Source organism: Pristiophorus japonicus, chromosome 12, assembly GCF_044704955.1.
Source record: "Pristiophorus japonicus isolate sPriJap1 chromosome 12, sPriJap1.hap1, whole genome shotgun sequence".
Classification (NCBI taxonomy): Eukaryota; Metazoa; Chordata; class Chondrichthyes; family Pristiophoridae; genus Pristiophorus; species Pristiophorus japonicus.
In genome coordinates, this window is record NC_091988.1 from 178976989 (window position 1) to 179002677 (window position 25689).

Sequence of the window (25689 nt, forward strand, 5' to 3'; positions counted from 1 at the left end):
CCTCAAGTGATGAAGGTGGGTAGAGCTTCCCCTTTTATACCTGAAAGTCCAGGTTAGGAGTGTCTCTCACAAGTTCACCACCTTGTGGTCAATGTTCTCAAGGTGTACAACTTAGGTCAGCTTATATATGGGTTACAATGATTGTTGAATACATGATAGGTCCCTTCATCCAAGTCATTAATATAGATTGTAAATAGTTGAGGACCCAGCACCAATCCCTGCAGCACCACATTAGTCACTGTTTGCCAACCAGAAAATTACCCATTTATCCTGACTCTGTTTTCTGTTAGTTAGCCAATCCTCTATCCATGCTACTATATTAACCCCGACCCATGAACTTTTATCTTGTGCAGTAACCTTTTATGTGGCACCTTATCGAATGCCTTCTGCAAATCCAAATACACCACATCCACTGGTTCCCCCTTATCCACCCTACTCGTTACATTCTCAAAGAACTCCAGCAAATTTGTCAAACATGATTTCCCTTTCATAAAACCATGCTGACTCTGCTTGATTGAATTATACTTTTCCAAATGTCCCGCTAATGCTTCCTTAATAATGGACTCCAGCATTTTCCCCAATGACAGATGTTAGGCTAACTGGTCTATAGTTTCTTGCTTTTTGTCTGCCTCCTTTTTTTAAATAGAGGCGTTACATTTGCGGTTTTCCAATCCGCTGCAACTGCCCCAGAATCCAGGGAATTTTGGTAGATTACAACCAATGCATCCACTATCTCTGCCGCCACTTCTTTTAAGATCCTAGAATGTAAGCCATCAGGTCCAGGGTACTAGTTTGCCTTTAGTCCCATTATTTTACCGAGTACTACTTCAGTAGTGATAGTGATTGTATTAAGTTCCTCTCTTCCTATAGCCCCTTGATTATCCACTATCGGGATGTTTTTAGTGTCTGCACCGATAGAAAATATTTGTTCAACGTCTCTGCCATTTCCCTGTTCCCTGTTATTAATTTCCCAGTCTCATCCTCTGGAGGAACCAACATTTACTTTAGCCACTCTTTTCCTGACTGCTGCACTATATGCTCGGAGGAATGACTATATAAAGTTCCCCATGACCGCCCAGGCAATGGGCTGTGGGCTTCTCCAGGATTGCTGGCTTCCCAAACATACAGGGCTGCATTGATTGTACCCACCTTTGGAGGATTTTGAGATGTACAGGAACAGGAAAGACTTCCACTCCATTAATTTGCAACTCGTGTGTGACGACATGCTTCGCATAATGTCAATCAATGCAAGATACCCTGGGAGCACCCATGGTGCTTTCATCCGACACAAGAGCACTATATCTGCCATGTTTTAACAGCAGCCAGAAGGCAGAGCTGGCTACTGAGAGCCAAAGGGTACGGCCTCGCCACCTGGCTCATGACGCCCTTACGCGTAACCCAGATGGAAGCTGACCGGGAATACAATGTGTTGCACATTGTGACACGCAGCATAATAGAGAGGACCATTGGCATCTTGAAACAGCGTTTCCAATGCCTGGACCATTCTGGAGGCTACTTGCAATACCCGCCTGAGATTGTCAGTTAGTTCACTGTTGTGTGCTGCATGCTGCATAACTTAGCCATCATGAGGCAGCAGCAGCTGTTAGTAGAAGACCCACCTGAGGTGAGAGTGGCTGATGCTGATGAGGAAGATGCAGATGACGAGGAGGAGGAGAAGGAGGAGGAGGAGAAGGAGGAGAAGGAGGAGGAGGAGAAGGAGGAGGAGGAGGAAGCCATGCAACTACGTGAAGGCATGATGGCAGAGAAGGGCGGGCTGTCTTGACACCTTAACAATTGCTCAAGCCTTGCGCCAGCAGCTCATCCATAAAAATTTTATTGCCTGAAGGCTAAGCGGCAACGATTCCACATGGATCATATTTACTGTTTGGATCTGTTCTGTAATATTGTGTTGTGTTAATGGAACAAATGATGGAAATGATTCTTGTTTACTTCAAAAAGTTATGTTAATAATGGAACAAATAATGTAAATGATTCAGTTATAATTGAAATTATATTTTATTCAAAAGTTTAACAAATACTTGTTTGTACTTAACTTTAATCAAAATATTCTTGTATCAAACTTTAAAGTTTTCAGTTCAGATCACTTATAAACGTTAAGATCACTCACAAACTTTAAGATCACTCACAAACTTTAAGATCACTTACAAACTTTTAAACTTGTAAATTTACATAACTTACAAAAATCTTTTAAGTTGGGAACAGTTACAATAATAATAACAACAGCAGCAGCAAAGAAAGGCTGCACCCATCTCTCCTCCACCTTATTCTTAGACCGCGCACTGCGCTTGGTCTTGATGACTCCACCACCCCTGCCCGCAGGTGGTAGCACAGTGTTTCTCGGTACCAAACTTATTCTTTTTAACATCTTGGGTAATGCGCACCTCTTGATTGGGGGGGGGGGGGGCCCAGGCAGTAATGTGGAAAGCCTGGCTTGGGCCTCTTCAGAGGCTGGTCTGAGGATTGGAGTGGGAGTGGCAGTTGATTCTGTCAATGGGCATGGGGTCTGGGCGTGTTCCCTTATTGCAGCAGCTAACTCTGACATTCCCTCCCTCACGTGCCCTGACAGTGTCTCAACTACCTACAACATTCCCTCCCTCATGCCTCATGTTCGCTGAAAGTGTCGAAGCTACCTGTGACATTCCCTCCCTCATGTTCCCGGACAGTGTTCCCATTTCTCGTGAGAATGTTGTTACTTCTCCCGACAGTCCCTATACCTCATCACCCACCCCACTGATGGTGTCCAGGAGTGATCAGGTAAGGTCAATACTCTCCGCACTCATTGCCATCATCTGAATCACATCTGTTAGATCCTGCACCTCAGGAGAGCGTGGTCGAGGTCTCCTTCTCCTCCTCACCCTGGGTGTGGCTCACTGCATCCCACTGGGACCCACAGCCTGGGATGGTGGGGCCCTGGGTGTGCCTCACTGCACCCCACTGGAATCCCCAGCCTCGGACAGTGGGAAACCATGGAATGACCCACCAACACTGAAACCACGTCAGGGAAGGGGCTGGCATCTCAATGGGTGGCATCTGCACCTCCTCCAAACAGTGGAGAGCAGTGGGAGCTTCATCCATCCCCTCCCCCTCCCCCTCATGCTCTTGGTCTGGAAGGTCAGATTGGAAGATGTTCTCCTCTTCAGGGTCATCCTCATCTGAATTTTCTTCTGCATCATCAGGGTTGTCCTCAAGTTCTGCAAAATATAACAGAACAGACAAATAGTTAGCAGCAGAGGAGGGGACAGGGTGAGTGGCATGAGTAGGCTCACACAGCACAGGCAGCAGGCTGATTTGAAGAAGCACAATAAATGATAGCACATCAACCAAAGCGTAACTGACAGACATCCCCATGAACCAAAGCATGGCTAGCCTGTGCAGTACTTAACATTTAGCAAAGCCAGACTGTGGAATTTGCAGGGCTTACCCTTTGCCTTGATTGTGGGCCCAGCTTGTGCAGTGGTGGTTGCTTTTCTCCAGGCAGGACCCATCAAAGCAGCAACCCTCTCTTCCAAGGGTGTCAGTGGGTGCAGATTTGCCGGGCCTCCTCCTGTTCAAGTTCTTTCTCATTTTTTGTGTGCGACTTTCCTCTGCGAAGATGAAAACATAACTTTTTAGAGAGGGTGGTTTTCTGCTAGGTGGGACATATACAGCTAGTCACATTTACAATTGCAATTTCATTGAATAAATAAAAATATTACTTACACTAACTATTTGACCAAGGTCCTGCCATTTCATTTTGCACTGGCCTCCAGACCTCGGGGTAGTCACCATTGCAGAATAACCTTCAGCAAGTTGGTTCCAGCGTTTCTTCATTTCTTTGGGTGGAACTTTTATGTGACCTCTGCAAGTGTCCAGGTCATGCCATCTGCCCTCAATCACAGTAACAGTGCCTCCATTTCATCCTGTAAGACATTCTTGGTCCTGGTGTTGCGTGCATCTTGTTTTGCAGCTCTGATTTTTCCACTGAGAATTAAAGTTCTCACACACAACTGGCTCTTTAAAAATGGCTGAATGCATGCACATGTGCACCCATAGGAATCACGTCAAAAGTGTCCTTTTTTATCGCGCATGCGCAGAAGGGGCGGCATTATTTTTTTCAGAGCAGACATTAGGTTCCATCCTCCGAGGCTACAGGACAGGCTACGCAGCGCCAATTTCAAAAAATAGAACAGGGAAACTTGACACTTTTTGTTTTGAAGTAGTTGGGGCCTAGAAAAACGGGTGTAACACTGGCAATGCGCGAAAAACTGGCATCGGGGAAAATTGAGTCCATAATGACTACAGTCAAACATAAGTCAATGCATAAAGTCAAACATTTGGATGAAGCACCTATGCACCTGCATTTGCACAGCTTACAATTAAAATTTGGATTGTCACCTGGAATTGACAGGAGTATTTAACACATTGGTGTCAATGTTCTCTTCACACTAATTTAGTTGAAATCTTAGCCCACTTTAAGTAAATGGGTTAACGCCATCGTTAAAACAGTGAAGAGAACTTGCTATGATCATATTAGGCATTCATAGAATCACATTGCTCACAAGAATTTCCAGGCTGATTTTGAGTATCTTATCATTTATCGCTTCTCGGCCTTTTGGCTAAGATCTGCATAACCAACCTGACCAGCCACCATGACTTCCGGGTGGTTTCTCCCTGGTCAGGAAGGTATATGCTTACATTTTTGTAAACAGGAGGTGGGTGGGATTGGTGACCCATCCACCTCCACGGAGGTGTGTGGGGGACCTGACCCATCCACCTCCATGGCACGAACCTGGTATTGCAGTACTTCCAGGAACGGTGCAGTGGCTCTAGGCCTTTTGGCTAAGAGCATTGGCGCAGAGTGATCCTTGACTGGTGCAGGGTGACCTCTGGCGTTTGACAAAGAATTGTAACGATTGGATAACGATTGGACATGAATTAAAAAAAAAAAAAAAAATTTAAATAATAAAAAAAAAAATCATTTAGCTGACAGAAAATGCTTGTCAATAGCATTTTAAAAACTACACCAAATATACATTTTTGAAGAAAATAGTTTGAATACTCAAAACAGCACAGATAACAAAGCAAAAAACATTAAACTAATGTTTGTACAGAGACCAGTGTATATGTCACTAATTTATGTTCTTTTCATAGAACTGAGGCTTAACCACTATTTTTTGAAGTATGTATTTCGTGAAAGTGGAATTCATTACTTTACATTATCTCCAACTAAAGTTGGACAGTTTGTAATTACTGCTCAATAATCATCAATTCCAGTTGGGCTCAAAGCTTTGGTTTCAATAAGACATTGTAAGATTCAGCTGTTCATGGAACAAGTAAATGATAATAAACGACATTGAGACTCAATCTGTAATTGTTCACTTCTCTTATTTTATCCTTGGAGATTAATTTAACTGTAATTTAGATGCCCAATTCAACCAAGTTTTTCAATGACATGTATCATTTTCAGATGCTTGGGTAAAATTGGCAAATGCTTCAATTACTTTAAGGTATTATCTTACTGGTACCTATTGCTCACTCCAGAAAAGACTACATAACAATATGTTGCATTATTTTTCGATGATCAATGTGAACACTGAGAAAAATGGGCACCATACTGATGGTTGCCAAGATAACCAGACAAATGCAATCTCCCATTGTCTGGACTTGATTGCTAATTGTCCATCAGCTCTGGGAACAAGTACTTCACTTCTGTCATAACAATATGCTGACATTACTCAGAGATGGGTTTTTGTGAGATTGTCTGTACGATGCGTCAACAGGAACCAGATGTGCATTTGAGAACTGTAAAAAGTGAATTAGTGCAATTTGAAGAGTACAATTATAGTTCTGAAAGGGATAATTAAATTCACTGCAATTTTCTTTTAAAAAAATGATTACTTGAATGATACCTTCTATTTGTCTAAGGCGTGCAAGAAAACATATGGCTAATGGACCGATTAAGTGCAGATATCACAGGAACTCAAAGGATTTCATTGATGAGACAATACGGGTAGTGATAAAGCAACATCTTAGTAAAGTATGTTATGTAAAGAACTTACATTTACATAGTGCCTTTTCTAAAAAACTTTACAGCTGGAATGAAAAAAATCACCAAGCAAGAAACAGGAGAGAAGTGACTAAAAGCATGGTCCAAGAGGCAGGTCTAGAGGTAGCTTTTGAAGGGGAGAGATGTTGCAAGACAAGAAGATTTAGGAAGAAAATTCTATAGTGGAGGGGTAGCTGAAGGCTGTGTCATTGATGGTAAAACAGAGAGAGGAGTGGATCTGAGTCAGAAAGGACAGAGGACAGTGCTGGAGCTGAAGACTGGAGAAGATTGCAGAGTTGGGGTACGGGGTGAGCTGATGGAGGTTTTGAAAATAAGGATCAGGATTTTGAACTAGACAGACCGATGCCCAAGTTTGATAGCGGAGGTTGGTGAGCGTGCGAGAGGATATGGGTTGCAGAACTCTGGTGAGTTGGATTTTGTACAATGTGAAACTGGGAATGTTGGAATATTGACCTTGAATTGGTGCCTGAAGTGCTGAACAGGATAGACACCATGCCAGACAGCATGGTGACATATGGGGAGTCATGGTTGATGGTTGAGAAGTACAATTTGACATCATCAGTGTATATATGGAAACTGACCCTTTTTTAGACTGTGATGTCACCAAGCAGCAGCATGTAAATCAAAGGGGGCTAAGGGTGATAGAGGAGCCACGATCTCTGAATCAAGATGCAGCCTTGAGTGAACATGGAGTGTTAACCCTGTCTTACAAACCTTGAGCTAATCTTTAAGGTAGAAAAACATCCCAAGTCACTTCACAGAGGTGTAATCAGAAATAAATCAGCACCAAACCAAAGAAAGACATTGTAGGAGGGGTTGATATTAGTTTGGTCAAATAGGTGGGTTTCAAGGATGGTCTTAAATGAGGAGATGGCGGTGGAGGAGTTTAGGAGGAGAATTCCAGAGTGTGAAATCTATGTGGCTGAAGACATGCCCGCCAATGGGGTGGGGTGGGGATGGGGGGAGGGAGTGATGGGGGGGATGAAGGAAAGGGAAGATACACTAAAGGCCAGCGTTGGAGGAACAGAAAGTTTGGGGGGAGTTGTAGGACTGGATAAGATTACAAGCGGACAAAACCATAAAGGGTTTTAAACAAAAGGATGAATTACACAAGGATGAAACTTCTAAATTGGAGGGGATGGAGGAGTAGGAGTCAATGTAGGTCAGCAAGGACTGAGGTGATAGATGAGCAGGACTTGGAACAGCATAGGATACTGGCAGCAGAGTTTTCGATGAGCTGAAGTTTGCAGAAAGTAGAGATTGGGAGGCTGGAAAGGAAAGCATTGGAATAATTGAGGCTGGAGGCGACAAAGGTATGGATGAGTGATTCGAAAGCAGAGGGGAATCCTTGGTTGAGAATAAAGGAAAAAATATCGAAAGCACTAGTATGGAAGGTGGCATCGTCTGAACTGCTGAGATGGAGAAATTGGTGGAAATGGAATAGAGTCCTTGAAATTTAGGATAATGTATTTGCTGCTCACGATGCAGTCTTCCTACATAGGGGAGACCAAATGCAGATTGGATGGCTGCTTTGTGGAACACCTCCGTTCAGTTCTTAAGCGTGACTCTGAGCTTCCAGTCACCTGTCACTTTAATTCACCGCTCCACTCCCACTTTGATATCTTACACCTAGAGTCCTCGGCCTCTTACAGTGTTCCAACAAAGCTCAATGTAAACTCTAGGAACAGCATCTCATATTTCGTTTAGGCACTTTACAGTCTTCTGGACTCAACATCGTGTTCAACAATTTCAGACCATAACCTCTGCCCCTATTTCTCCATAGAGGGATTCTCTGGGAAGCACAGACCATAACCTCTACCCCTATTTTTTCTGATAGCAGCTGTTGATGATTCTGCCATTCCCATTTACACCTCTTCTAGACCCATCTTTTGTTTCTTTACTTGTCCCATTACCATCTCCTTTTGCTTTGTACAATCATACCTTTTGTCATTTACTCCCTCCTGCCTTCCACCCTACCACAGACCTCCCCTTTTCTTCTGTCCCCCCCTCCCCCCTTTCCCTGTCCCTGCACTTGTTTAAAATCTGTTACATCTCTAACTTTTTCCAGTTCGGACGAAAGGTCATCGACCTGAAACGTTAACCCTGTTTCTCTCTCCACAGATGCTGCCTGATCTGTTGCGTACTTCCAGCATTTTCTGTTTTTATTTCAGATTTTGCTTTTGTCCAAACAAGAGTAGCCCACTGAGATTGTCAACAGAGGAGAGGTTTTGGAGGAGGATAGTGTGATCAACCAATGAAAGGCTGCACAGAGGTCAATGCACCAGGGTCACAATCACAGGTTAGGGTCAGTCAGGGCTGCGGTAGGGACTGAAACTGCTCGGAGAGATTCAAACATGAAATTGTGGGAAAGATGAACATGAATTTGGGAGGCAGTAACTAAAATGTAAATAACGGCTTATATAAAATAGGGGATAATTTTCCAACATGCTGCTTCCATTGGCAGCAATCAGAGGTTGATGCACTGCACATCGTTTTTCATTCATTTATGTTAGTAGTCTATAATTGGGTGTGCACTTAAGTTCTGATATGCACTACCAGCAGGCAAGACTCCCTGCCTGAAGCACAATGTGGCAAAATTACCCATAATGTATCGTGTTGTTGAGCATTGCAGCAGCTTTTCAGCTTACCACCTTAGCTGACATATTCGAGCTTTTCACCTTTGCGAGTCACTTAGGTGCATACAATGCATCTGTACAAAATCCCAATTATTTGCATACATCTTCCTGTCAAGGTTCAGGGATTGTGTGGGTATTTTCCCCTGAATATGACCCAGGCATGAGCTGTTTTAAGATGCATTATGAGCAAAAGCCTACGACCAAGCCAACATCCCCAGCATTGAAGCATTGACCACACTTGATCAGCTCCACTGGACAGGCCACATGGAGACTTTGGAGACTCCTAAAGCAAGCACTATAATCGGAACTCCTTCATGGCAAATGAGCCAAAGGCAGGCAGAGGAAACATTACAAGGACACCCTCAAAGCCTCCCTGATAAAGTGCAACATCCTCACCGACACCTATGAATCCCTGACCAAAGACCACCCTAAGTGGAGGAAGTGCATCCAGGAGGGCACTGAGTACCTCGAGTATCTTCGCCGAGTGCATGCAGAAATCAAGCGCAAGCAGCGGAAAGAGCGTCCGGCAAATATGTCCCATCCTCCCTTATCCTCAACAACTATGTGTCCCACCTGTGACAGGGACTCTGGCTCTCGTATTGGACTGTTCAGCCATCTAAGGACTCATTCTAAGAGTGGAAGCAAGTCTTCCTTGATTCCGAGGGACTGCCTATGATGATGACCTCAGAGCAGGCAACCGCCCCATACAGCCCCACGCTGGATTGGGCATTCATAAGCAAGTGAGAAGGCAATTGTTTTCCACAGATCTCAAACCATGGCAAATTCATTAGAAATATCTGGCTGTTCAGGAAGACAAATAGCACCTTGGTGTTGACAAACTTGGGGGGCTAGAAATTCCATATAGCCCCGGTTAGGGGTGCTAACTTTTGAAAAGTTGTAAGTTTAGCGGCAGGTGCTAATCAATCTCCATGCCCATGAAATTGAGTCTCTGTGCTGAAAGATTGCAGGGGAGCGCTAAATCAGGCACCAATGGTGTTGGTGAGTGGCGTTAGGTTCCAAGCGGTAACAAAATGAGGTGCTGTGTAATTGGGAGTGAGCATTGGCGAAGACTCCTTCCAGCCATCAAAGTGGAGGGTAACTGGTGTCTGCACCAGCCCCCAATGATTCGGGGAGTGCAGAACGGCAGTATGTTGTGGGAGGAAATGCAAAGTCCCACAACACTCCGGGGACTAAGCAGCATTTATCTGGCTGCAGATATACATTGCACTCTCTGGCACGCATAAATGACCTTTGGAACGGAAGTACTGGGGTGCATCCCTTTAAGTAGCGCCCTGACATCCAGCTTGTTCATGCCTCCACTCCCTGGCTCTGTCGGCACAAGGCGGGGCATTACTGAAGTTTGCAGATCGGCTGCCCAACGAGCGTTGCATGCTCACTGACATCACAATCTGCATGGCAAAAGGTGCCGAGGCGCGAACTGTTATCGCCGCGCTACGGAGCCGGTGAATGTGATGTGTGGCTTGTGATTCGCCCCACCACAGCGCAACTGCCCGAGCGCCCCGTTAACGACCCCTCCCCCACGCACTAACAGGAGGTGCTAAGCAGCTGAATTTCTTCCCGTGATCTCTGTGAATCAGGAAGAGAGGCTTTTTTGTGAATCAACACAGACAAGAGATGAAGAAAGTAGTAGACAGGCTGCTGAAGCAGTAGAGCAACTGAAAGGTTGCAAAAGAGAAATAACCTCTACAGCATCAGCAGGACAGACTGCAGAGCGAATGAATCGTTCTCCATTAAATAAGAATCGCCCCCAAGTGGGATAGTGCATGCATGTTCTTTATATATTTAACCACACTCGAACAGAAGTTGAACTGATTGTGCCAAGTGACTCTCATCATACTTATTGTTCTGTATGTGGACTGAAGCAGTTTATGAACTGAACAAAATGACATCTCACCTAGTGTCAACTGAATCCACTTTCATAGAGACTAAAGTAGTACACACGCTGACACAGAAAGCTGGTGCCGATTACAAGGAAATGTCGTTGTTGCACTCTCGGGTCCTGTGACTTCACGAGCAAATACAGGGCAGCGGGAGGCAACTTCCATGAGAGAGCAGGCAACCACAGTGCGAACGGGTGTGAACCTGTGGCAGACCCGAATTCCGAACACTCAGCTTGCTGATACAAACAGATCTGACTTACAATTTGTCCCCAAAATGAACAGCCCTTTCCAAACGTTCAGCCCCATCAAATTTAAACAAGACAAACCAAAGAGTGAGAAAGCAAATGCAAATAGTATCGAGGTACCTGGGCTTTGTCGACTGGATTGCCAGGCCTCAAGGGACCGTTTGTGACCCACAAAGAGTCAGGCACCACTGACCAAAAAAAAGAGAGAATTTCTTAAAATTTATTAAAGATGCTCTAAAAATGTTAGAAGCAGCTTTTGTGACAAAGAAATTGAAATCTTACTTAGTTCTCATGTTTGAACATGTTCAGAATATTTCATAGGAAAGCTGGAAAAGCTTTCACCTGTGCATCTTTCTCAGCACTATGTGCTGCAGCCATTATTTTGGTTGGGTAATGGGTCAATTTGAAGTACATTGGGGAATAATGTCATATCTTTATTCCCACACCCACACCCACAACATTTTGAAAGGCACTAATGGAGACAATAGTCATCAACTAATTTGAGAACAGAACTCAGTGCAATTACTGCTTTCCTCAATCTCTTCTCAGAATGGGTTCACTTAACGTGTTGAGTCTTGATCCAGTTCAAGAATGAGATTCCATTCAAATTACGTTTATCAAAGCAGGTCTTCAAAGCACAACATGAAAGGACCAATACAATAGTTCTTTCTTTCAAACATTTAGAAGATTATACCTTGTGGTAATAATGCCTGTCAAAAAAATGGTAACATAGTAGACTAGAAATTCAGAGGGATGGACTAACAATCTGGAGACCAGAGTTCAATTCCCACCACGGCAGTTGGGGAATTTAAATTCAGTTAATTAAATAAATCTGGGATAAAAAAGCTAGTATCAGGTTCAATAATGTCCTTTAGGGAAGGAAATCTGCTGCCCTTACCTGATCTGGCCTATATGTGACTCCAGACCCACAACAATGTGATTGATTCTTAATTGCCCTCTGAAATGGGCAGCAAGCCACTCGGTTGTCAAGAATCAGCTCACCACTACCTTCTTGAGGGCAATTAGGAATGGGCAATGAATGCTGACCTTGCCAGTGACACCCACATCCCAGGAACAAATAAAAACGGAAAAGAGTAACAAATTTGAACACTTGATGGGATTTGTTGACTTTGTTTCAAGTTCATACATTTATTTTGAAACTTTCTTTTGAATGTTTTGTAGTATTCAGTGGTTATCAATGTGGACAGGGAGAAAGAGAGACTGGGTGAGAGAGAGAGACTGGGGGAGACAAAAATGTCAAAGCGAGATGTTGGCATAATGTTATATATTATATATACACATACATACATATATATATATATATATATATATATATATAAATACATATGCACACACACATATATATACTTTCACTAAATGCTAGAAAACCGATAACCTAGAATTTACTAAATGTTTTGCCTGTAGGCTGACAATGAATGTCATACTGGATAATGAATCTCACTCATAGGAACAGTGAGACTGTGACTGATGCAGGTGATGGTACAAAAAGGAATGAAGATGGAAAATAGGGCAATTATATAGGTTACAGAAGTAGGGAAGAGCAAGATAAGATGACAATGTGCTTTGAAAGCAATAAGCAATCTGACAATTTCCCCTGCATGCCTTCCTGGCTTTGGATCATTACCCATGATATTTGAAGAATACATAAGGGAAAACTAGAACACTCCAATAAATAATGGTAAATTACTGCAAGAAATGAAAGCACAGAATTTTTTTTTTCTGATGTCAGAACTTGAAAGATAATTTTCTTCAAGATATTAGCCCATTCCACTTTGATATAATTTATTTTCAGTTGCTCTGCAGCTACTGAAGTGAGACTGAGATTCCGACTGCACACCATTGTACTGCACGTTGTCCAGTGCCTGGCCAATACCAGGCGACAATGGAACCTGGTGCATGCACAGCTATTCTTTCCAAATGGCTCCTTTTTATTGCCAGGCAAATTCCCCCATAGTCTCAGAACAGTAGCTGTATTGTACCTGCAATCTTAGTTTGCATCACTTTATTTTTTGACCATATTTTGAGCTTGCAAGTTTATAGCTTCACCAAAGAGTGTGCTGTCTTTACTGCAAATAAGTAAGGTATATTCTCAAATAATATTAAACATGTTCTATGTAAAGTTTTAAAAGTTCCTGGAAAGTCTAATGGAGTACCTGGACTCTTAAAATACAGCTTTAGTCTGGACTGGAGTTATACTGCAGTCAGTGCAGACTCCAACCATGGTGTAGTCTCTTAGCTGAGGACAGACTTTGCTTAACTTAGGCATGCTTGGGTATGACACCGGGACTTCACCACTGATTTAATGCTACCAGCTCTCATATCTATTTGTAGTCAAAACCATTTCACAATGACACAAATGTACATCCCCCAAGCAAAGGAACAGAAAGAAAGAATGCTTAGAAGTCTATCAGCAAAGAGATAATAGGCTAGGTTTGCCAATCATAGCACTGATAGTGATCCATCAAAATGAATGGGTTACCTTTGAGGTAATGATCAGAAAATCTATGCCTATATGCAAAACAAAGGAAATTATAGGACAAAATGTAAAATTCTTACTATTTGTTAATGAGGTGATGTTATTTAAAAATACATGTTATAATCTTTGCCCTTCCATTATGCTTTTAAACTCAGCAAAGTGAAGAAGAAATTGTTGATCTTTGTCTTTGTCCAGCTCTTTCAAATATTTTTGATCTTTCTATAAATTAATTTTATTGTAGTTCAACTGAATGCTCTTTTAGTCTGAAATCAATGCTTAGATTTTGGCAAAACCAATGCCATTATAACTCAAACCAATGTTGAATTTCTGTTATCCAAGTAGTTTATGTGTTTTTCTGATTGTGCTTACTTGACAATAAAAAGAACTGGAAAATTAATTTTAAAAATTAGAGTCTTGAAATTCAATACCAAGATAAATACTGCTACCTGGGAAGATTGCAATAAAATAAATGGAACTAGTTGCAAACGGTTGTTAAAATCACTCAAAGGAGCAATACTATAGCAGTAACAACATGTAGTCTATTATGTATGTCCTTAAAAATAATTTGAAAATACAATGCTGGCAAAGCACATGAATAGTTTTATATTATTACCGTCTTCAGAACAAAGCTTTTTAGCTGTTACAAAATGTGCTGCTGCATTTCAATCGTCCACTTAGAGTATAAACAAAGTCACTGAAGGTTCAGGATTTGGTAGCAGAAACTTTTGTGGAGTACTGAAATAAACAAAGATTAATACTGTGTAGAACAGTTAGACATTCCAGCATTGTATTAAAAAAAATGCATTTCTCTTTTTCAAGAGCACACTGAATACAGGCCATGACCTATCCTTCAATCACTGCAAGTTCCCCCTCAGTTATTCCAAATGCCTGTTTATTTCACAGGCTCAATGCAATCCCAATGATTTTTCAGAAGGATATGAAAAGCTCCCCAACATTTTGCAAGATAAAAGCAACAAGAAAACGGCTTGGTAAATTGATCACCAATGTGGTCCTTGTACGACAAATGCCTGAAATGAAAGAGTTTTACTGAAAGAAAGTGGAGTTACATAGAAAATAGGTGCAGAAGTAGGCCATTCGGCCCTTCGAGCCTGCACCAAAAAGCTGCATTGGCCAGAAATCGAACCCGGGTCTCTCGTGTGGAAAGCGAGAATTCCACCCCTGAACCATCAATGCTTTATGTATACATGGTTGGAAAACAATCGAACACAAACTCAACCATGGCCAGATTTCCTCCTCAGCTGAAAAGATCCAAGGTTGAGAGACGAACTCACTGTCAAGATGGTATACAGTAGTTAAAATCAGTGTTTTTTTAGTTTCGATTTACACTGCTGCAGTAGGTCTCAAATTTCTGGGCTGAACTTTACTTATATACTTTATAATTATGGGTTTAGGTTTGATTGGATGATGATTCTTTTGATTGCATATTCAAAATAAGGATTTTGTGGAAATCCAAAATAATTTGCATAGAATTATTTTAAGTCATTAAAATGAATACAGCATTAAGTGAACTGATGTTTGCCCATGTTGTGATAAACTTATTTTATTTGCTTCAATCTCTCCAACATGAATGAATTGCCTAATTTTGAAATATTACAAAAACACAGGACTCTGATGTGGCAGATAAGTTGGCTGGTGTTACCAAAAACAAAATTCGCAGTTGTGCAATGAGAAGCGGTGAATTGCTCTTTCAACAATGGAGCTGTTGCAAATGTTTTGGGATAGAGTGTGGGGTGGTTCATGCTACACCTAGCCATTCATTCACTTGGCCTGGGCATACATGGTGGTTCCCAAGAGCAGCACAGTGTCCTATTCCCTGGTAATGACACTCATTTTAATCAGCAGCAGAAAGAAAATCTATATAACATGTAACTTAGTGAAATGAATCACATCAGTAAATGATTTCCGAGCTTACTTTTTCATACCGGCTCACAGTGGCATCCCAAAACAACTTAGGGGTCGAGATTCGGTTGTGGATGCCACCCATTACCGCTGGCGGTAGGCGGCAAACGGATGGCAAAGGCCTACCGTCGTCATTAAGCGTCGCCCACGCCCCGGCTGAAAATGAGTAGGCTCTTTGGCAGAGGCGCCAAGAGGCAACGCTGTGCCGGCTAATGCCACCCGCGTGATGACATCATCCAGTGTACGATACCTCTTTGATGCCTCTGTCGTGATATATGCTTTGTACCGAATCGCCCAGAAAGGAAGGTAAGTTTTTCTCTATTTATTTATGCATGTTTTCATTAGTTTTAAGAGTGCGGAAGTGTGCGTGTGGATCGGAGAAGTTTTAGTTTGTTTTTCTTCCCTTTACTTCATGTAATTTTTCCTAGTCTGACAGCAGCCTCCCGTTACAAGATTGAGTCGGCCTCCTGAGCTTCCACCCCGTTGGCACTAAGGATGAGTGTGCAATGCTACTTTTTAGCACTGCTCTCTCATCTTTGGGAGTTAAAACTGAATTTAGCAATTTGAGGCTACAGCTACCGCACGCCGCTAAAATCAGCATTCAGGTGGTGACATCGCCTCAAAAACGGCCATAACCAATTTCAGCCCCTCAGAAACTCATTTCAATATGAAAGCGAGTGCAAAGTATATTGGCCCTGAAATTCTGTTCGGAGGCTTCTTTCAAACGAATGCCTTCGACTGGAGAATTTTTACCAATTTACCTGGTGGTCCCGGAGATGCCTGGGATTCCGGTGGGGAGGCCTTCTCTTCCCGCGCTGCGCACAACCAATCAGGTAAAGTATTCTCATTAATAACAATGAGAACTCCGTTTCTACAAGTTCTCATTGCTATTAATGAGGGGGAAAAAACAAACACACTAAACACCATAATAAAAAATAAAAACCAAACCTCATATAATTCAAATTAATTGAAATTAAAGTTAATAAATATCTTAGAAAAAATATATATTTTTTCGATTCTTTTTTAAAGTGTTGTAATTAGGGTTAAAAATAAACTTACCTTAGAGTTTTTAACATTAAAATGTGTTTTTTTTAAATTTTATTTATGTCTTTGTATGTTTTAAAACTCTTAAGCTGGTAAAAGTAGGCTATGCACCTGCTGTTATCAGGCGCAAGAGTTTTCAGGACATTCGCTGGGCAAGAGTTGGCCAAATACCGTAATCTTGCCCGCGCGAATGTCCTGGCTGTGGGGATACGGAGGATCTGTCAAGCCGGAGCTTGACAGATCGAAAAAGCTGGTTTTCAGCGCATGCGCATTGCGCGCAGAAAATCGGCTTTTGCGATGCCTTACCGGGTCCGTACACACTCCGCACGGACCCGGGAAGATCGGGATTTCTGCCCCATTGAAATTGGTGCTGGTGTGATTTTCTGATGTTATGGGCAAGGAGTACACTTCATATTAATATTACCTGATAACATAAATGGTCAGAGTCAGGCACATTCTGGGCTGAGGAAACCTCTGTTTAAATGGTCAAAGCTTATTTGACCCATATTTAATAGTGATCCTTAACTTTGGGCGGGTGACAGTTGAATTCTTTAGCATTTGCTCAGGCATTTTGTTTATTTTTGAGGTTTTGTCCCAATAGTTTACCAGTAACATTTTCATTGCTGCAATTAAAATTGTAGATAGGGGATTTTCAATGGGGAATTGTCTAGTTTTATGTTATTTGGGAGGAGAATGAAAGGTGTGATATGAGGCAAGTTTGGGTGCATCAGATGTAGAATACTTGCATCTACACAGCTTTGTCTATAGATCCAGGTAGATCTGAGAAGGAATTAAGAGATATGGGTCATGTGGAGTTAGGTTGCAGATCAGCCATGATCTCATTGACTGGTGGAGCAGGCTCAAGGGCTTGAATGGTCTACTCCAGTTCCTATGAGGAAAAATTGTCTTCACAGGTTGTGTTTTCTCAGAAAAGCAATGACAGAGTTGTACCATCTGAAGAGAAGAGAACCATATGTTACATTTCAGAATGATGGCTTTAAACTACCATTTCTAACAGGCTACATAACAATGGTGGTGTACTGGAATGTGAATGAATGAATGAGCAGAGGAAGATTAGCAGGAAAATGGCAGTAGGGACACCTCTAGCTTGATCCTGGCCCATTCCCTCTATACACTCAGTCCCCAGGATGTTAAGCACGGCTGTTAAGCTAACGCAAGAGTCTAAAATTTGAAGGCCTTCCTTCAGTTCAGTTCGCTCCCTGCTGTTTTGTGCTGCCTTGCGCTGCAAACAAGGAAGCAGTATTGAGATAATGGAACTTTGAGGAGCATATAAAAGGTGAGATCCTTGCCCATCTTGTATCCCCACTTATATGCGAGTAAATGAAAATACATCATGCAGGTAGTTCTTATAAGGTTAGTTTGTGGATTCATCTTTCTAGCTGGTTTGAAGTTTCAGTATCAAAGTGTGTCCTGCTGCTGTATGAGCATGCCCATGAAGCTTGCAAAGATGTGTTTTGTGAGCACTTATCATGCGGCCTCAGTCATGGTATAACAGGGTGAGAGGGAACTCTTTCTGCCAGGCAAAAGTTGCCCATTGACTTGGCACAGTGAAGTACCAACTAGTGTTGTTCCTTTTTTTTTGATTGCTGAACTTGCATTATCTGAAGAAAATGTAGTGTATCCCTTCATTAAACATACAGGGCTGGAAATTCATCAACCTTGTGCCTGTTTTTTCGGCACTATTTCACCGTTTTGGGCAAAAAACGGTGATCCGCTATTTCCGCCGAAGCCTTGCGCCGGCGGTTTTTAAATACCGCTGAAAAGCGGACCACTGGCGTGCAAGACCGGAAATACCACTATCGCCATTCTGGGTGAAAAAAACGCTCGAGAAAAACCTGCGTTACAGCCCCAAGCATAGCTGTACGTATAAAGACCTGCAAAAAAAGTAAGTTAAAGTTTTTACTTTTACATATTCTTTTTCAGCGATGCAATAGTTAAGTGTCTTGCAAATGTTTTGTGATTTAAAATTTTTTTATTTTTGCTCATTTTTTTTTGTGTTTTCCCCCCTCCCAAGGCCTCTCTCACAGCAATGATCAGCTTCGGACTAAAGTTGGTGAAGATCGCGGTTTCCGCTGCGAATCCTCGTGCAACACCGATTTTTACCGCTGGCCGCATTTTGTAACAAAACTTAGGTCTTTAAAAAATGGTGATGTGATTAACGATATTTTTGGCGAAAAATGCTGAAAAAATACCGCTATGATCAAAAACTGAATTTCTAGCGCATAGTATTACAATAACTTTAAGGGAAGTAATACTTCTTTAGGGCCCAAATTTGGCCATGACTTGCAGCAATCTTTTTTAGAGTAAGTTGTTTTTTTCTGACATAAGTTTAAAAATTGCCATTTTCCCCCCAAAATTTGCTCCAGAGTAAGTCAGTTAGGTACGATTTTGTTTAGGTCAGTTTTCTTTTTCAAAAGGGGGCGTTCCCAGACTCTTACGCCAGTTTTGGCCATTTATGCTACTTTGGCCAGCAAAAACTTACTCCAAATCGACTGAGGTCAGCATATGTGGCCAGCTCTGAAAAACTTTGCGAACAGTGAAGAAAAAGCAGTGCACATTCGGCAAGCATTAGGGCAGGGATAGGGAACTGGAGAGGACCTCAACAACCAAGTACCAAACATTGCAAGGAAAAGCTTAAACAATTAAAATACTAATAAAAATGAAGTAAATCCTACCGGAGAAATGTGAGCTGCTGGCTGCGATGTCACAGGGGGGCAGGGGGTAGCCAGAGAGAGAGAGAGAGAGATGCTGGTATACAAAACACTCTTTCTCTCCCACCCCCTCCGCAAAACACTCTTTCTCCTCCCCCCAAAACTCTCCTCCTCCTTCCCCCCCCAATACACTCTTTCTCTCCCCCCCCACAAAAAACTCTCCTCCTCCGCCCCCCAAAACTCTCCTCCTCCCCTCCCCCAATCAAAAGTCTCAAGCACAGCCATTAAATAAAAAATAGAACCAAAGTCCTACCTCGCCCGGGACCTCAGCGGGCCGGCCGGTGCGGGAGACCACTCGGCCGGAGGTAGGGTGCGGTGAGATGTCCCTTCGGCTGGGGATAGGGGCTGCGAGCATCGGGTCCTGATCACAGCCCACTGGACGCGTTGGGAGAGTAGGAGCATGCGCGCAGCTCTCACTGAGCATGCACGCAGGTGCTGGCAGTGCTTTCTGCGCTGACCTGTTGCTCCACCCCCCCCTTCAGTCTGCACACCACGCCAAGACTCTGGGGACTCCAAAGAGTGGCCAGGATGGGGCCCCATTTTTCTGGCGCCCTTTCCAACGCACAAAGTCGGCACGCTTCAGGTCAGTATGCCGAAAAAACGGCTTGGGCAATATTGGGCCCTTAATTACTGTATTCTTCAAGGTTTGATCATATTTCTTCTAGAAGTTATTTCACTTTTAGTATAGTAAACAGTTTACTAAAGGTGAGCTGCTTCTAACAGGGCCCGATGTAACAGAGTCCAATTGCTCATTTGGTAATTCCTACTAATTCTTAAAATTCACCTGAAAATTAACAACAGGAAATGGTTTGAAAGGTTCAGTCTAGCTTTAAGTGAATGGATGGATATAAATATTTTACATCAGATGAAATAAAACTCAAATATCTCTCTGAACCAAAGCGTCAAATAATAACATTGAGCTCATTGTGGTTTATGTAGATGAGTCAAACATATGAATTGTTACAAAAGAATATTTCTTAATTAAAACAAAAAACTGGCGTGAGGAGAAAACTGTGTTAAGAGTTTATTATGGAATTTGAGCGGGAAATACATTTCCATTTTGAGTCAATAATACTGTCTCTTTTGTCTGCATCGCAAATCATTGCACTTTAAAGTTAGCGGTATTCAGTTTTGGGTTTGTCCAGTTTGGAATGTTTCGTGCACCTTCAGAATTGAGGTTTAACTTCAGCAATATATGGAGAATAGAAAATGAGCTTTTATCACTAATAAGAATGTCAACAGCAATAAGCAACTGACCCGTTTCACAGAGACTACTCTTGCTGTTCACCAGTTGAGCATTTCCAGTTAAAATTTAAGCCTCGTTAAGCAAGTGGATTTTATGGCATCAGAATGTCATATTGTATCAGCAATAAACATTCTCTGGAAATCAGCTCAAAAATGAGTTGCATTGTGAAAGTCCTCTTGGTGCCACAAAAAACATTTACAGGTGAGAACTAGTGCAATTGCTGCATTTATTACTATTTCCTTTGAAAAATATATAGACTTGGTTTGTGTGTGGCTGGGGAAAAAAACCTCTTAGATATTCCTAAATACCTCTTTGGAACTGTATCAGAAATTAGCTGCTCCACTTCTGACTAGCTGCTATATGACATATTCAAATGAGTTATCCAGCCAATTTAGACATGAATTTGCCACTTGAGGATCAGGAGGCACAACAATCCAATTTCTAGCATCTGGGGCCATGTGAGCTGTTCGGGAAAAATCTGAATCAGTGGCCCGCATTTTGCAGTCAATGCGAAGTGATGGCGCTTGCCACTGACCTCAACAAAAGCTGCCCAACAAAGATCTAGCGATCTCTGTGGCATGGATTTCACCTTTCCCGATGTTAGTTTCATTCTGGGGTCACCGATAGGGGATCTCCAGCGCTCAGCCACAGTGGTGTCATCAAGCAAGCTAAGCAGCCAATCACATTGAAGAATTCTCACAGACAAGAAACTAGGAAGGAACAAACAGGCTTTATCATTCACCATTTATAAATTTTACAGAAAGCAAAATAAAGATTGCGACATACACAAGGTAGAAACTGAAATATCATAAATAAACTTTAATTTGTTTTATTATTTGAAAAACCTACAGAATTTTTATCACAATGGAGAAATTTGACATTCCACAATTATAAAATTAGTTTTTCAGGGCCAGAGAGGTTTTCAGCAGCAATTATGACTAAATCATAAAGTCGAAATCATCTGTACATGTTGAGAAAAAAAAGTGTACCCAGCACTGAACCCTTGTGTACACCCCTTCCAACCCTTCCCCAATCTGACCAACACCTATTAAATCTAACCTTTTATTTAACATCCATCATCCAATCAACTTTCTAATCATATTGCAACATTTCCTTTTTTTGTAGCAAGCCTTTACTTGAGATACCTCATTGAACACCTTCGGAAAATCCAAATACACCATATCTGGCACCACACTTTAGGAAGGATGTTATGGCCATGGAGAGCATGCTGAGGAGACTAGAATGATGCTAGAGATGAGGAACTTCAGTTATGTGGAGAAACTAGAGAAGCTGGTATTGTTCACCTTAGAGTAGAGAAGGCTATGAGGATATTTAATAGAGGTTTTCAAAATTATGAGGTATTTTAAGAGAGTAAATAAGGAGAAATTGTTTCCATTGGTGGGAAGGTCAGTAACTAGAGGACACAGTTTTAAGATAATTTGCAAAGGAACCAGAGGGGAGACAAGAAGATTATTTTTTACGCAGTGAGTCGTTACGAACTGGGATGCACTGTCTGAAAGGGTGGTGTAAGCAGATTCAATAGTAACTTTCAAATGGGATAAATTGGATAAATACTTGAAAAGGAAAAATTGGCTGGGCTATGGGGAAAGCGCAGTGGAGTGGGACTAATTGAATGGCTCTTTCAAAGCTCTTTTCACAGGCACGATGGGCCGAATGGTCTCCTTCTGTGCTGTATGATTCTATACTGCATTTCCTTTATCAATACAATTAATTACTTGTTTAAAAAACTATTACATTCGTCAAATATAATTTGCCTTTAACAAATCTGTACTAGCTGTTCTTGATTATCCCAATGCATCTCCAAATGCCTCATTGCAGAATTTGTGAATTGCATCCCTGTACCAACCATATGATCATTTATTTACTATAAATCATATCTCAATATGTCTCCATTTTTTGGGGCTCTCCCAAATCTTCAATAAAAATGATTTACATGCCACTATGTTAAAATGCTGATATTTTCTTATTTTATGCAAGAATTTTCCCAGGTGGACACGCATCAAAGAATTTTCACAAAGTTTTAGTCTTTTACATATTTTGTAAGTATATTTTGTTGGCACTCCAGAGATTGCTTGATTTATCAAACATATAAATTAAGATTCCTTTAAAGTTGTCCAGGTTTATTGAAGCAAATTAATCATATCCTGCATGAGATTTTTATACAGGCTTATTTTTTCAATATTAAACTGCCTGTCAAATATTTCTTGATTATATGGATGAATTACATTTAATTGATTTTCATTGCCATGGATGAACTTATTTCAATTTTAATTTAACTGCATTTTTGGGAACGCCCATCAGTGTATTAATTTTTTGTACTTCAGCACAGCCTCCATTACCTGCCCCTCCTCCCCTGTCCTAACCTCCAATAGATAATGGAAATTGGCAGGCAATAAAAAGAATTGCTTACTTTGGTCTCAGATGTAGGGTACAGCACTATACACATAGGAATTTTAAATAGTACAATACAAAAAATAACATAATCTGAATTTAATCTTTCCTGAAGAGTGAGGTTAATTTCTGTCAGCCAGAAGATTAGTTATAATGAGGCAAAGTCTTATTCCAGGCTTTGTCCCACAAACATTGTAGCTTATCAGGAAGGTGGCGACTTGGAGCACAGATAATGGAAGTTCCACTATATTTGCTCATTAGAACAGTTCTAAGCTTTAGGTGACTAATTGTGACTATTCTTTGATAACATGTATTTTGCAAGTGCCAATATTAATTTAACTCAGTTCGCAGGATTTCGTACCTTAAAAGAAAAACATTTGCAAATCCCTGTCCAAATCAAAATATATAATCAAAAATTTGCAAGGAGCTCATTACACTGCTTGAATAATTCTGCTTGTAGATATCTAAAATGTATAGTATGCTGCATTAGTACTTAATGTACTACAGGGTTTGGATAATCAATAGTTTGTTGAACTAAAGACAACACGGATTTGGAGAAACTCTAGGAGGAACACTAAATCAAAAAACACACAAAATATCATTTAACTTTGGATTTCTCCCAAGTACTCTTGATTTAGTATTCCTGAGCAGTGTGTATAATAAATCTTTGTCCTGGCTCTTCATTTAGAACTAAACAGGACTCCAAGTGCCAACTGCAGATAAAAGAAGCCTTATAAATCTGCAGATGTCTTATTTATCTGAATGGTGATAGTTGGGGAAGGAAGCTCCTTAAGTGAATGCGGGTGTTCATGACCTCGGATGTTCATAAGATGTTCATTGTAATCAACATAAAAAACTGCTACAGAAGCTTAAGAACATTGAAAATGCAGAGAGGAAATAATCCAAACATGTCTCCAAAGGCAAACTAAATCTAAATGATACAAATGAACAAAAAGGCCAGTTATCAAATTAGGATCATTTTATTTACCTCTAAAAGAGTAACCCTGCTAGCTTACTACAAGGGATCCTTACAACAAGAATTGTCAGCTCTAAATTAAAATGAGCCCATTTTTATCAGCTGTCCACTTGATTGCATGTTATATTCCTTTTTATGTAGATCGCCAGAGTAGATTACTTTCTATTGGAAGCATCTTAAAAATGATACTCCTGGTGATGGTTTCCTACCCCCTGGATTTAGCATGGTTACAAATGAAATTGATAACTTAATTTCAGTCATATTTCTGCATTCAGAGGTTTCAGGTAAACCAGGAACATTGAAGCTTTACTCTTCATGGTCTGCATAGTTGTGTACCGTTCGCAATTCCTCAGATAATGGAGCAGTCCATGCCCGCATGCAGCAAGACCTGGATGACATTTAGGTTTGGGCTGATAAGTGGTAAGTAACATTCACGCCACACAAGTGCCAGGCAATGACCATCTCCAACAAGCGAGAGTCTAACTGCCTCCCCTTGATATTCAATGGCATTGCCATCGCCTAATCCGCCACTATCAACATCCTGGAGGTCACCATTGGCCAGAAACTGAACTGGACTAACCCCATAAATACTGTGACTACAAGAGCGGGTCAGAGACTGGGTATTCTGCGGTGAGTGACCCACCTCCTGACTCCCCAAAGCCTTTCCACCATCGACAAGGCACAAGTCAGGAGTGTGATGGAATACTCTCCACTTGCCTGGATGAGTGCAGCTCCAACAAAACTCAAGAAGCGCAACCCCATCTAGGACAAAGCAGCCTGCTTGATTGGCACCCCATCCACCACCTTAAACATTCACTCCCTCCACCAACGGCGTATCGTGGCTGCAGTGTGCACCATCAACAAGATGCATTGCAGCAACTCGCCAAGGTTTCTTCGTCAGCACCTCCCAAACCCACGACCTCTACCACCTAGAAGGACAAGGGCAGTAGGCACATGGGAACAACACCACCCCAAGTCAAACATCATCCTGACTTGGAAATATATTGCCAATCCTCCATCGTCGCTGGGTCAAAATCCTGGAGCTCCGTTTAGCAGCACTGTGGGAATACCTTCACCACACGGACTGCATCGGTTCAACAAGGCAGCTCACCACCACCTTTTCAAGGGCAATTAGGGATGGGCAACAAATGCTGGTCTTACCAACAATGCCCTCATCCCATTTTCCTGTCACTAGTGCACTTATTCCACTAGAAAAAAGGAACAGAGACTTGTGATGCCAGGTCTCCACCCTCTGGGGTTTTCTCCAAATTTAAGCTTGGAGCACCTGCAATAAGCACAGACAACATGGTTCCATGCAAATGAGGCTGGGTGAGCATTCCCACTCCTCTCGTCTAGTTTTTCTGTTTTTCTGGTGGACTGCCCACTTGGATTGGGACTGTTTAGAAGCAGAATTTAAGATTTTGCCGAAGTCTTGGCTTGTATCCGTGTACCAGGATTCATCAGGGAATAGGCCCTTGCCAGGGGTGGGACTGGAACACAGAAATGATCTAACCCACCAAATTCAGATGCACTGAGGTGCAAACGACGTAAATCTTTACTCATGGTATTTTAACTCGTACCATGGGATCTGTTACATTCACCTGAGAGGGCAGACAGGCCTTTGGTTTGACATCTCATCTGAAAAACGGCACCTCCCACAGTACAAGTCTTCCGCTGTACTGCACTGGACCATTAGCTGTGATTATATTCTCATATCCTGGTTTGGGGCTTGAACCCACAACTTCTGAACTCAAAGGTGACAGTGCTCATCTGTAGAGTGAGCAAAACAATTCTGTGACAACTATGTGCTACTACCCCACTGTCACCCCTAAGGTATGTGTTTCCTCATCTGTGGACGAAATCTGGTACCATAATCCTCAATATTCATAGCTGTAAATGCTGTGATGTACTGTGATCCATAACATTGTCTACATTTTTGCATAACTCAATAACAATTTAACTTGAAAAAGAAAAATTCTGTATTTCACAATTTACAATTGAATATCCTCTACA

At 41.8% G+C, this 25689-nt stretch overlaps 1 protein-coding gene and 1 pseudogene across 3 annotated transcripts in view; one reads left to right on the forward strand and one right to left on the reverse strand.

Annotated features, from left to right (window-relative positions):
• Positions 1-25689, reverse strand: part of ptprt (protein tyrosine phosphatase receptor type T) — a 1564838-nt gene that overhangs the window by 677181 nt on the left and 861968 nt on the right. The gene's annotated exons all lie outside the window — the stretch shown is intronic.
• On the forward strand, positions 4597-4826 carry LOC139277791 (U2 spliceosomal RNA; annotated as a pseudogene).